The sequence below is a fragment of the Periplaneta americana genome, chromosome 16 (assembly GCF_040183065.1).
Source record: "Periplaneta americana isolate PAMFEO1 chromosome 16, P.americana_PAMFEO1_priV1, whole genome shotgun sequence".
Classification (NCBI taxonomy): Eukaryota; Metazoa; Arthropoda; class Insecta; order Blattodea; family Blattidae; genus Periplaneta; species Periplaneta americana.
The window spans coordinates 102,732,038-102,745,675 of NC_091132.1; the positions used below are offsets into that span (position 1 = coordinate 102,732,038).

The 13,638-nt window shown below is 33.9% G+C and overlaps 1 protein-coding gene across 1 annotated transcript in view; it reads left to right on the forward strand.

Moving 5' to 3' along the window:
* Nucleotides 1–11,493, forward strand: part of Cad88C (cadherin 88C) — a 488,883-nt gene extending 477,390 nt beyond the window's left edge. Inside the window, exon 35 of the mRNA XM_069812621.1 lies at nt 11,360–11,493. The gene's annotated coding sequence lies outside the window, so the exon portion shown is untranslated. The remainder of the gene's footprint in view (nt 1–11,359) is intronic.
* Nucleotides 11,494–13,638: the final 2,145 nt, after the last annotated feature.

Consider the following 13,638-nt stretch of genomic DNA (forward strand, 5'->3'; position numbering starts at 1 on the left):
ACACAACCAAGGGGTAAAGGGAACACTTGAAGCTCTCAGGAAAGTGTGGAAGGGTTCTGTTTCGTATTTTATTTCTCAGAGGAAGAGAGATAAGAGTGAATAGAACACAAAATAAATGTGTGCCAACCTCGTTCAGATATTCCAATTAACTTCCTTCAAAGTAATTTACATTAATCATAGTATAAAAAATAGTACATGACAAAAAAGAAGAGAAAATATCGGAAAAAAAATCCATGATGCTTCTTACACTGAGCTGTGTACAGTAACATTAAGTAGGTAATGCTTCAGATAATAATTACGAGTGTATATATAAATATTTTATCGGATAAATAATAGTAATCAAAACGAGCTGAATTCTTCAGGTAGTGGTGCACATATCTTCTGAATAAAATTAAATATGAAATAAATGAAACGAGATGAAAATGCACAATTCTACTTACTCTATTGAACGCACAGCATTCTTTTAAATATATTAATTCCATTGTGGACAAATCAATTCTATTGTGGCATGGTTAAACACTCCAGCAACAGTCTGAACCAGCTTATTTTATTTCACCAGGTAGCGCTGTCCTTCTGTTCATCACAGAAATGCAACATTAATTTAATATAATTGGTCCACATTTCCTAGATCTACCCATTATCATGAATATAAATCCCTTTACCAACAAATTTTAAACAATATTTAACCAAAATATGAAAACAACAGCAGAACACTATCAAAATTAAAACTGCCATAACCCCTCACCCCAGCCATGTCCAAACATGACAAACACCCGATCAGATATACAGACTGTACCATTGCTCAGAATTCCTATTCCACAACCTGTGAGGTACTGTAACGTTTATCCTACAAAAATAGTATCATTAACAAATAAGGCTTTTTATACCAATACGCAGTAATAAAATAACACTGTCATCTGTTTGACCTGAGATCCACTGCTCCAATAATTGAATTGTAACAAAATACCTTGGCAATATGGCTGGCATTATGACTTAAATCACAAACTGAGTATTTGGCACGTCCTCTTCAGTGACAATTTACATAATAGAGTATTTTGAATCTGAGAGTTAAATTATAAGTACTTCAACAATAACCTGAGTGACTGATGCAGGAGGTGTGTGTAGCCAGACTATTGAGCAATAATTAAAATAATAAAATAAAAAGAAGATCCCCTCTGCATTCCACCCTTGGAATAACTTCACAAACAACAAGATCGATTCTGCAACTGGCAAGTACTGCATTCTAAAGATTACTGGCCAACACTCGGTGGTATAACCAGAAGATATCAATGTTCATATGATCCAGAAATATGCTGTTTCAGGCCCACAGCAGTACACGAAGGAAATTTGAGAAAGGAAAGGGAGCAAATGACATTTCGAAACACATTCTCTTAACAATTAACGTTAGTTAATTTGTAAGTATTCAGAATTAAAATCATATACTGTACCCAGAGAATCTACTTAGATAGCCACCCAAATCAGAGAATCAATATGATCGGCCTTCTAATCAATTCATGTCAAGCAATACGGAAGATCAACAAGATAAATAATTTTCCAATGCTGTATATTGGCATTATTAAAGTGGATGCCCTCTGCCTACCAAATTTTCAACTTATAACAAAAAAGTACTCATACCAGTAACTAAAGTAGAAAGTTTGGAAATCTTACACGGCACGGAGCTTACATGAAACAGCTACTCGTTGCTGATAAGTGTTATAAAATCGAAATTATTTATAATGGTGGTCTAATGTGTTACTTTCTTGATGTGAAAACATCTTATACAATGAAAAATGCAACAACAGAAATCTGAGGTTCAACACACTTTACAATTCCAAAGAATACTAAAACATCTATACTAATAATAAATCTGCAGCCAAAATTTTTCTGGTAATTTTCGATTTTCCAAAAAAATTGGTGTTAACATGTATAATTAACCATCCTGAAACCAAAAATCGCTTTTTTTAAATTTTTGTTTGTATGTCTGTCTGTCTGGATGTTTGTTACCTTTTCACGTGATAATGGCTGAACCGATTTATATGAAAATTGGAATATAAATTAAGTTCGTTGTAACTTAGATTTTAGGCTATATTGCATTCAAAATACTTTATAGAAAGGGGGGTTATAAGGGGGCCTGAATTAAATAAATCGAAATATCTCCCTTATTATTGATTTCCATGAAAAATGTTACATAACAAAAGTTTCTTTAAAAATAATTTCCGATAAGTTTTATTCTATACAAAATTTTGATAGGACTGATATTTAATTAGATAAATGGGTTTTAAAATTACAATAACAATGCCATCTAAGGCGCTGTACTGAAATAAAAACAAATGACTTCGTCTATAAGGGGCCTTATCGAAAGCTGTTAAACATAGCCTACAGAGAATGTTTCTGTGTTTGTATGAAGTAATATCGGAAGCTAATTAATCGTTTAATTATTATTTCACCATTGGAAAGTGTAATTTCTCTAGATGGACATAATTCTACAATGTTATTACAGTAACTTCTGAAACATATAACAAGTAATATAAAGTATACACATGAAAAATAAATGCTATGACAATCTTCATTAAACTATGGTTACATGTAATAAGAATTAAGAAACATGTTATAGTAATTGTCACTGCACCAAATCATTGCTCTCTGGACCAAAATGACCGCATTTTAATTATTTAAATACAATTTAAATTAAGTAACATATTAGACGATTTATCCTTCTATCAAACACGAATGTTCCCTGGATCAAACGTCCTATTTTAATTATGTAATTACTTTATATTTATTTCTAATGGGTGCAGCGGAGTGCACGGGTATGGCTAGTTAACAAATAAATTAGTAATAAGCAGACTGCAGTCTAGGGTCACTGATTCGCGAAACTGAAATTTGGAACGCACAGACATCATGATCTAGGGGCTGAAATGGCACTGCGAGAGTACAGTTGGTTTCATAAGAAATTACATTACCGCCTTTCTCATTCTGCTTGGTATGGTTCCTTGCAATCACCATATGTATAGATGAGGAGACGAGACCTAGCATGCGAGCTGTGCGAGAAGGGAAAAAATGAGCTATCAGCAAGAGAATTTCTTTCACGATTGTTAATTGTTAATATCATATGAATATACCAACACGGAAGTTCATCTCGTACTAAAACCTTTCCTCCCCCTGCATACCTATTGGTGATACAGTCACAGCAAATGATAAGGTCAGAGGACAGATTTTCCTCCTCTACTGTACTTGAGATCCTGTCAGTAAACAAGTATATTTTATTTCTTTTCATTTATTTATTTGATTATTTATACATGCATATTTGTGTTAGTCTTAATTTCACTGTTTTATAATTCACACTACTGAGGAACATGTCGAAAATTAAGAACACTAAGCATTCCCTTCAGAACGAACTTATTGAGAAGTTCAGAAGGGATTATTTTCTTGATAAAGGAAAAAAAAAAAACGCTGAATTTTGGAAATTGTTAAAAAAGTATAAGGACAACTAAAATTTGATTCTTTCAAAAGCAGTGTATTAGCAAAAGGTACATGGAAAATATTTAATTATACAGTCAAAATAGGCCTTCAACATCAAAATCAGACATAGAACATCAAAGAATTTCATCGAGATGTGTATAATGTTGGTACATGTAAACATCCTTTTCAACAATATTTCAAAGCGTTACTTGAAAAAAGTTAATTTGAGTGGAAGTAGGAGATACTTTACTTTTGTTACATTGCGAATGTACCTTGTAATTTGGTGCACTGAATTGTGAAGAAATGTATTTTATGTAAGTACTGTATATTTTTTTCTTTTCTGCTCACACACAAATGATTATTTTATGTTGTTAAACCTTGCACAGTATAACGTAAATTGAAACATGTAATGTTAGGCAATTATTTTGTGTACTAGAAATGCACTGTACATATTATATTTGTAAACGTGAACGTTTATTTTGTGTCCTACTTTGACTGAATGTTTACATGTTGAGGCAAGGATTAACTGCACTCTCAATCTCCCATTCCCCTCGATCTACACAACACAGTGGTCAGTGCGTTTGTAACTTAATGCGTTTCGGTACCCAGGGCCGCAGTCTGGTAATAAGGAAAAAAAATTCGTTTGAAAATTCAGATCAAAAGGAAACAATATATTTATACATAACAGAATATGTAAGTATGTATGTTATGTAATTTATCAAATTAATGGGTTACTTGATAATTACGGGTAATATAAACCTGACAGAACACAGTGCAAACAACAAACGTATCACTCACTATTGATGCTGTGTTCCAAAGATGATTACACACGCTAGAATCACAAGTATATGTATCGTATTTTAATTATCATAAACCTATTGTGTTTGTTTCAGGCAAACTGAAAATGTTATGGAGACTTTATACAATCAAATTTTATCGAAAAAATATGGAGTTGTAATATTTGATGTTTTCACATATTATATAATTCGATTCCCGCGATATGTATTATTGGTTAATATGTTGGAGTTTTGCAGAATGAATCCAGATGTTGACTGTATGTAAGTCAGAATTTGTTTATATGTCATGGCTCTATAACAGGGAGTATTTGGCTTTACTTTCCTTCTGAAAGAAGTCTGAAATCGCGAGTTTCTGACACCACTGTAAGCGCATTAACCACTTAATCCCCGAGGATGATTTTCTCACAAGTATTACTGCACTTCGAAGGCTATGGCGAACCTCAAGCCTTAGGGAATCAGTGTTTTTTTTTAGTTGGTTATTTAATGACAGTGCATGAACTATGTAATTTAGCATTGATAGAATTGGTGATGGCGAGATCAGACCAAGGATTCGCCATAGATTATGTCGGACATTTGCCTTACAATTGGGGAAAACCTCGGAAAAAACCAAACGAGTAATCAGCTCAAGTGGGAATCAAAATCACACCAGAACATAGCTCTGAATCAGCAGGCAAATGTGCGTATCACCTGAACTATGCTGATGGTATGAACCAGAGTTATAAAATATTTTCAACAATATAGGTATATTTTTTCCCCCACACAAGATAAAGTTAATAATTTAGTGAAAGAAATGTACATTTTTGGAAATTCGATAAGGAAATGCTAATACATGGCATTAATAACATTTACATTAAACAGAACAGACAAATTCTGGATCAAAATGAAACATTGCCAGTCTCCTTAGAACTATACATGATATTTAAAAATATTTCACCAAATCCAACATTGTTTTGCAGGAACCAAGTTACCTATGCTACGGGCGAATGTGCATATAAATTATCCATCAAGTGTGTGTATTGTCACTGCACTTGAAGATTCATGAAAGCAGAAACAAATGAGGTAGCAGCATGTAACACTCTAATCTATTGGCTAGTAACTATAAAACTTTCACTTGTACCTTGGGATGACTATCTGGCAGAAGAAGTGCAACATTAGCTTCCAAAGTCTAGACAACAAATACAACTTTACACTCTTTTACCCCCGATCTACTTATGCCATTAAGAGGCAGCAAAATAATATAACTGTTGGATTTATATAGCATAATGAAAATTCAAACAAAGACTTAGATTTTCAAGAAGGAACTATAAGAAAAATGAGGGGGCATTTGGTATGCTATTGCAGTTTTGTAAAATTTCACACTGACAATAATGAGACATTTATTATGAACGTTGCTTTAGTATTTTTATTATTATTATTTTTAGTTCAGATCACCTATACTTCAGATAGACATCTAGAGCTATAAACTTACTTTGAAGAAAAATTTAATATTTAGATTAATTTTGCACATGCTTGCCAGTTGTAGGCACACAAAAGAAAGATTCTGCGTGCCAATTTAGAAACGTGAAGAAACATGTTGGCAGGATTTTAACATTGCAAAACACTATTTGAATTCTACTGGGAGACAAATATCACATATAGCTAGATATTTACCGACATTCAGGAGATGCCTACTGGTAATATTGGATGGCATTGAAAACATGATTGTCTCATGTTATGTAATGTATCTAAATACCACATTGCCTCACATGAGACCATTATGTCCATGTGCTCATTTCTAGATTAGTTTAGCCAATACAGTTATTTTTCTAACTATAAGAGAAAACCAAGTTACACCAGAAACATGAAACTGTTTCAAAATCTGAGTCTGTTAATTAAGAATTAGTAATCTTTAAAGTGTAAATGTCAGTTTTTTTTAAAGATCTACATAACATAATATCACAAGATGTGAAAGTTTTGCTTCTAAAACTACATTTGTCATAAATTAAATATTAGGGTCTATATCTACTTTAAAAAGATCAAAAGTCTGCATTTTTCGTATACTAATAATAAAAACCAATACAGAAAAAGGTACAGCTGAAGACATGCTCAATGGCTGTTTTGTCTTGTTCAGGTCATAAAACAAAAATACACAGTTATACAAAACTAATTTATCAGTTGTAAGTAAGCGAGAAAAAACTTAGTATTGAAACTGATAGCTATGCCTCCTCTGACATAGGCACATGTGAGGATATCCGAATGTTAAAGAACTTATTACCTCCTGAGTTTCATTATTTACATTATGTGCAAACAAAACTTTTACATTACAGGAAATCTCAAGTCTAAAAAATAAATATTAAATTCTTAATGTCACTTAATTTTTATCCATTGAAATCACGCAATGCAGCTGCTAATGCACTGCTTACTAATATACGAATTGCATATGTAATATGACAAATGTTCTGGGACCTGCTTTATAAAATAATTATCAATTGCCTCACTTTCATTGGAAGGGGTTACGACTTTCCAAACATTAACAACTTCCCATTTAATAAATCGAGCAAACTTATAAATATTAACAAGAGAAGTATCTCTTGAATAATTACTTACAGAATGGACAACACAAAATTATTCAAATTGCAAATATTAGACATTTTCTTATATTTTACATTATCATGATTTTATAGATAATGAGGCATACTTCAGCTGTTACCCTTGGTAATTCTTAATCACTATTATAGTATGAGGAAAACAATAAACATCACATGAAAAATTACCACACAAAAATGTTAACATTAGTAATAATTGGCAACTGTGTTTGAAATGTGTCATATTATCATCTATTTTTTTTTATTTCTTATTCCTGCTAGAAACATCTACCCAAGGAAATAGAACAGATGGTTATCACAACAGATTGCATCTAAAGTTACGAGTTTATCATCAACTGTGACTTCCACTTGTCCATACAGAGGCTAAATGTATAACTCTCAACAGCTTGAGGAACAGAATCGTTATCCAGAAACGCTCGTAGAGTGTGTCTGAAATCATTATGTAGCAACATGTTTTATAACCTCACTTGGAATACAGTCCAAGCAAGGAGACATTTTAATCCTAATTTAAAGTGCACACTTTTTATACCCCTTCGAGTATAATAAACAGGAAGATTCGTTAGAAATCGAACAAACATTTATCTAATAAGTAACACTTTCCTTTCAGTGACACACAATGTGCGAATGTTTCACCAATTCCGTCTACATTTCAAACCTTCATTGTCAAAGGAAAACATGATAATGAATGAACACGCATGAGGAAAAGTTTCTGTGATCTGCTTGGCAACTGTGCATTTGAATCTTTAATAAGCAGTGATACAGATTATAATTTAAGTGCAAAAATCTACTTTCCAAGAACAGAGACAGCAGAGTAGTCAAAAGCACTATTTACGAATAAAACAATGAAACATACATGATTGCTCAGGTAGATGAAGATGTGCATAAATAGTACATTATGCAACGAGCCTATAATGGCAATAATTAAGACGCGAGTATGTTTGTTTATGAAACGAGCGCAAGCGAGTTTCATAATTTTCATATGAGCGTCTTAATTACCATTATAGGCAAGTTTCATACGACTTTTTATGCTCGACCATACTTCTAACTTGAAATTATTCATAAGTTTTTATGTTACGGTTATGTAGTGACGAACGGAACTGACCTGAATTGTGAGATGTGCGCAGACGCGAAAGTATTGATTTTTTCCGAGGCACGAATATCATGGACCTCGATATAACCTAGAGAACATTAGTCTTGATATAACCTGGAAATTGATTTAGAATTGAAAAACGAGATGACAAATTGAATTTATTTGAATATTATTTACAATTAACGCTAATTATTATAGTAACAGAACATAACCTTCTGCGACAGTATTGGATTTCCAGTCTCCGTGACTTTTCGCTAATTGTCTTTCGATTGCATATCCAAGAATAATTGATACTGGCGGGTTTATAACGATACAAAGGTGATTTGTCATTGGCTGAACAACTGAATTATAATGAATAGGTGTACTTTAATGAGGTGCATCAAAGGGCTACTACCAGGTGTATAATTACTACATTTCGGCATGGTCGAGCATAAAGTCATTTTCAAAGGTCTTATTTATAATTAAGACACAGTGAACAATACACAGAGATCTAGAATGTAAAAACGTACCTCATGAATTTGCTCTGAGGACCTCAGGATCAGAAGAAGAAAATGAGACAAAAAAAAAAAAAAAAAAAGGTATTTCTATAGGGTGTCTCTAAATTAGACCGACAAAATTAGGGAGCAGATAGATAACCTTCGTGGAAGCATATTTTATTAAGGAACCTATGGGATGCGATGCTTCGTTTCAGTGCAAGAAGGAATTACAGATCGGGATAAAGTAAGTATGAGTAGATACTCGTATGTACTAATAACAAGCGATTCTGTGTCACATGATTCTGTGTGTTAATCCAGAGAAAGAAAAAAATACGTACAGAAAAACGAAACCAACGACACATTAAACTGTACTGAACATTACAACAGAATGAGTGCAGTGCAAGTACGGACCGATTATTTAGTCCCGACAGCTCAGCGATGCGAAAGAGGGGAAATAATAGGAGGAGTGGGGAGAGTTCCGGAGTAGAGATAAGGGCGAGCTGTCTGTAAAGGAATGTAGTACAGCTTAATTGTACTGGAAACATACTGCTCTACCGCACGCATGACATCCGATCGCTCCGAAGGCAAGCGAGCAAATAACCCAAACACCCCTTGGCGTAACTAAATGGACTCGCCTGACCCAGGCACAGGTCGCCGGCAACTGTCAGGACTAAATAATCGTACTGTACTAAACTACGTAGACGAATAACACAGATAACAAGAGGTCGTACCAATGGAAGTAAACAGACATGCTGTAATCGATACCAAATGATACTGGGCTCCGGACGTAAACAAACCGAGTGATAGTAGTAGTAATGACACACCCCTCTTGAACTGAAAAGAGTGATTATCCGTTCCCACCTTCTTGCAATGAAACAAAGTGTTGCAGCCCATGGGTTCCTTAACAAAATATGCTTCCACGAAGGTTATCTATATGCTCCCGAATTTTGTCGGTCTAATTTAGAGACACCCTGTATAATTCTGTTAGTCTGGTAGAAATGAATTCCATTCCTGAGATTCAGGCACTTGTACATGGAATTCACTAGTCCCAGTGGTAGAAAGTGAGAATGATTAACAGTGTTGAAGTTTTGCTTTGTTCATTACATAAATTAAGATGACAAATAAAACAGTATAGGAAGTATGTTCCTATACTCCTATTTTTCGGAAAAATTATTTATATACATATCTCCTCAAATTTATGATTTCTTCAAACAACAAATTTAGAATTAAAAATATCCATATATCCATCTATACTAATTGCTTTACAAACTACTGTAGTCATTATGGGAACAGAGAGAAAAATAAAGACTATATTTCTGCAAAAAGTGTCTACAGAATTATGCCTCTAAATTCAAACTTCTTGAAAGAAAATTTTAGGGCTTAAAGATAACTTTATTATTTTGCTGTTATAGAAGTAGGGTAAATAAGAAAAGAATAGATTTTCTGTGAAAGTCAAAATGTAGAGTAAAATTCCTTTTTTTTTTTTATAGTTTAACATTTTTTAAGACTTTGATTTCTTTTATGTCACTACGACTAACACATTATGTTAACAAAAGCAGCCTATTATGTATTTTATAATTAAGTCCATGGTTAATTAGAAAATTAGACTGAAAGTCTGTGTAGTTTGACAACAGAGCATCGCTGTCTCATGTTTAAAAGGACACACATACTCTCGTTTTGAACACCATAGTTCTATCCCTTAGTTACTGGTACCCCAGTAGGGTTCCCAGACTTGTCAATGACAGGAAATAACGATACATGTTAATCTTTTTATTTACAGCAATTTGCAAGAAAATCGTGTGTTTTATTGAAAAATTTGTGAAGGGATAAGTCACTGCTTATCAGATTCTCTAATGATAAGAGCAAAAATCAGGATTGTACAGATGGAACTTATCAAGTATTGTGTTAACATTTAGGGGGAAAAAAAAATTTTTTTTCTGAGAAAAGTATTCATTTGGGACTAATATGGTATTTTTGTTGTATTCTATCCAAGGAATAAGCACAGTTATATCACTCCCATCCTATGTATGTATATGTATGTTGCGTTATATTATGACAATAAATATGAGAATTTTCAACTGAAAACTCGTCACAACGTACGCTAAAATTTTGGTGTTTGAAAAATTTTGCCTATCATTTTTACAACCTATGAAATTTCTTTGTTAGAAAATAAATAATCCTTTAAAAAAATTATACTCATTATACCATTGCTACATTAAACTATGGATATTATGTGGTTAGAATAATGTTCTGTCCTTTTAATAAACACTAGAACATACCCAGCAGAATATTTTATTTTCCTTATTCTCTGTTAGTATTAAAATGTGGTGTAACATTTTGGGACAACGCTACAGACAGCAAGAAATTATTTATATTCCAGAAAATTTAAATTAAACATTTACCAGAAGTACATGAAAGGGATCGTTTTAGAAAGGATTTCTTAAAAATTACAAATATATAGCGATCAATTGAGGTCAGGTCAATGGCATTGCGTTTTTGCTTATGGTACACATGCTATCATCTTCTGAGTGCTGAGAGACATCTGACATGACATTGATACTCTGAGAACTAGCAGTGAGGTTGATAACAGATATCTTTGACTAACGCCAATCATCCTCTAGTAACAATCTCTCCTACCTAGCACACACACCTACAAGTTAGGATAATTTTCAGTGAATAGTGTGTGTTTGTCTCCCTTTGATTAAGTGTGTAATGTATTTACTAAGGAAACTTTGGACGAAAATGTATTTTGACTATAAAATTCCCCTAAAAATCTTTTGGCAGCTTTCTTAAAAGACAGGAATTTTCTAAGGTTCAGTTCAGAAAGTAAGAAAGCTATTAAAATTAAAACTTTAGAAAGTTACAGTGGTGCATGAATAAAGAAAAGTGATTCAGTTTTTAGAAGCAATTTTGCAAGTAAATTTTGACCCCAGTTATTTTTCTTTTCAGATGTGGCCTGGTTCCAACTGCGTGGATATACAAATTTTCAAAACAACCAATATTTGAGTAGTATAGAAAAACCAGACCTCCCTCATGAAGTGCCTCTTCACGACCAGAAAATCCGTGTTCATTGCGCCAATAGTGGCAAATGAATTGAATCAGGAGTTTGCAAAAGGGACTAAGTCCGAAAAAGTAAATTTTAAGAAAACAACAAAGAACCTTTTTGTATGGATCTGGATGTATAACAGTCTAAACATGTTGATGCACAATTTAAATGTGTACTTTCTATAGGACTTGGTTCCTTTTAATGCTGAAATCCAAGAAGAGTGTATGAAGAGCCAGAAACGGGTATAAACTCAATTTGCAAAAAATATGGACTTGGTCCCTTTTGCAATTTCCTGATTCAATTATAGGACCAATTTATTTAGCAGACAATGAATGCTGATAGGTACAATACCCTGATTTTGCAGCCTTTTTTCCCCTTCCAGGTTATAATGTCAAAGGAAAAATGTCCGAAAATAAAATTATCCAGAATAAAAGTTCAAGGGTAAATGGTCCAATGCAAGATGTCCAAAAAGTAAATGGCCCAATGCAATTAATGTCCAATAATGTACTTTGAAATTCATTAGAGTGTATTACTAAGTACATACGTCTAATCTTGTGGTTGGTCAACAAATGTTTCAGGTGGGATGTTTGCTTTGATATGATACAATATCCCATGGAGATATTGCTTTACATTGTTGGCATCTGTACATGTGATAATTCCGTATAATGTTTTCAATGCGAGTTTGGTTTGCGAGATATTTTTTGTTTACAGGCTGCCTCACGTTTTCGTGGCCAGTTTGCAACTGTGTGATGGTGTTCTCAGTGTCATCACATTCTAGTATATATACAGTCACGAAGCTCAATACGCAGGGAATATGCATCCATAGATAAGATCGCTACTATCACCTCATCACAGACAATGAGAAATAGTACTGGCACAGTGTATTGTTCCTAGTACCCTCAACAACTTAAGCTTCGTGACTGTATATACTAGACTGTGGTGCCATACTGTTTCTCTTGCAAGTGGTGAATGAATCACCATATGCTGACGTGAAGAGCCATAACCACTTTTTGGAAATTCGAGTGAACTCCCTCAACTGAATTGTTTTTTGTTGACCTTGTAATGACATTCGACATCTCTGGAAGGAATCTGGGAGGGATAGATCTTCTGTGACCATCCCGTCACATATGTAAGTTTCATATAATCTGCAAACTCTATAAGGTCATCTTGTACAGAGTTCCACATTTAACATTTCCCAATTTAAGTTGTAATTATGCATGCATCATTTAAAGGGGGAGCTTTGATCATTGTGATTGGGTCTAGCATGACCTTGGATTTAGTTAGCCATGGAACGTTGGCCTTTACAGCAGCATATTTTCTGTGTAGAACATTATTTATCAAGCACGTCAATCGTGGCTGTATAGCGTGAGTTTTTTTCGGATATTTGGGGGTAATCAACAACGTGAAATTGCACTGTCAAGAAAAAGAATCAGTTGGTGGGTGTTCCAGTGGCGTGAAATCGGATCTGTTCAAAACAAACCTCCTGTTCGTACAAATATAACACAAACACTTCAAAAATATTGAAGGTGTGAGAATGGCTTTGCTGACAACATTCTTCCTGCCTGAATTGGCACGTCATAATGGGAACATCGAGACCCTATGGTTTCAACAGAGCCACGACACATATGGCACATTTTTCAATGAACACGGTGCATGCTGCTTTCCCCGGCGACTTCTCTCCATGTTCGTTGACAGTCAATGGTCCTCCGTATCTCCAGACCTCACTGCACCTGACTTCTTTTTGTGGGGGTACCTCAAGGCTAAGGTCTACGCTCATAGACTATCTGATATCAACAGCCTCAAAAATGCAATTCGTGAGGAAATTGCTTGTGTCACGCCAGACACTTTGCAGAGAGTAATCACTAGTGTACAACAATGTACTGACGTTAATGGTAGGCATCTTAAGGATGTCATTAAAAAAAAATAAGGTAATAATTTGTAAATCAAAACTATAACATGCCTAACAGTGTCCATGGTTTGTAATTTCTTTAAATGCTAAATCAGTAATGGTATTTTGAAAATGGGAAACATTAATTGCTGGACTCTGAATATTATGATACAGCATATCGAAAACCTCTTGTATATTATCCAAGGAGATTGCCATGATTTCTTGAATATAATATCTTGCTGCAGGTTCCTCGATATCTAAAAACCTTGCTTTCAGACCTAAGCTGTATAGTGC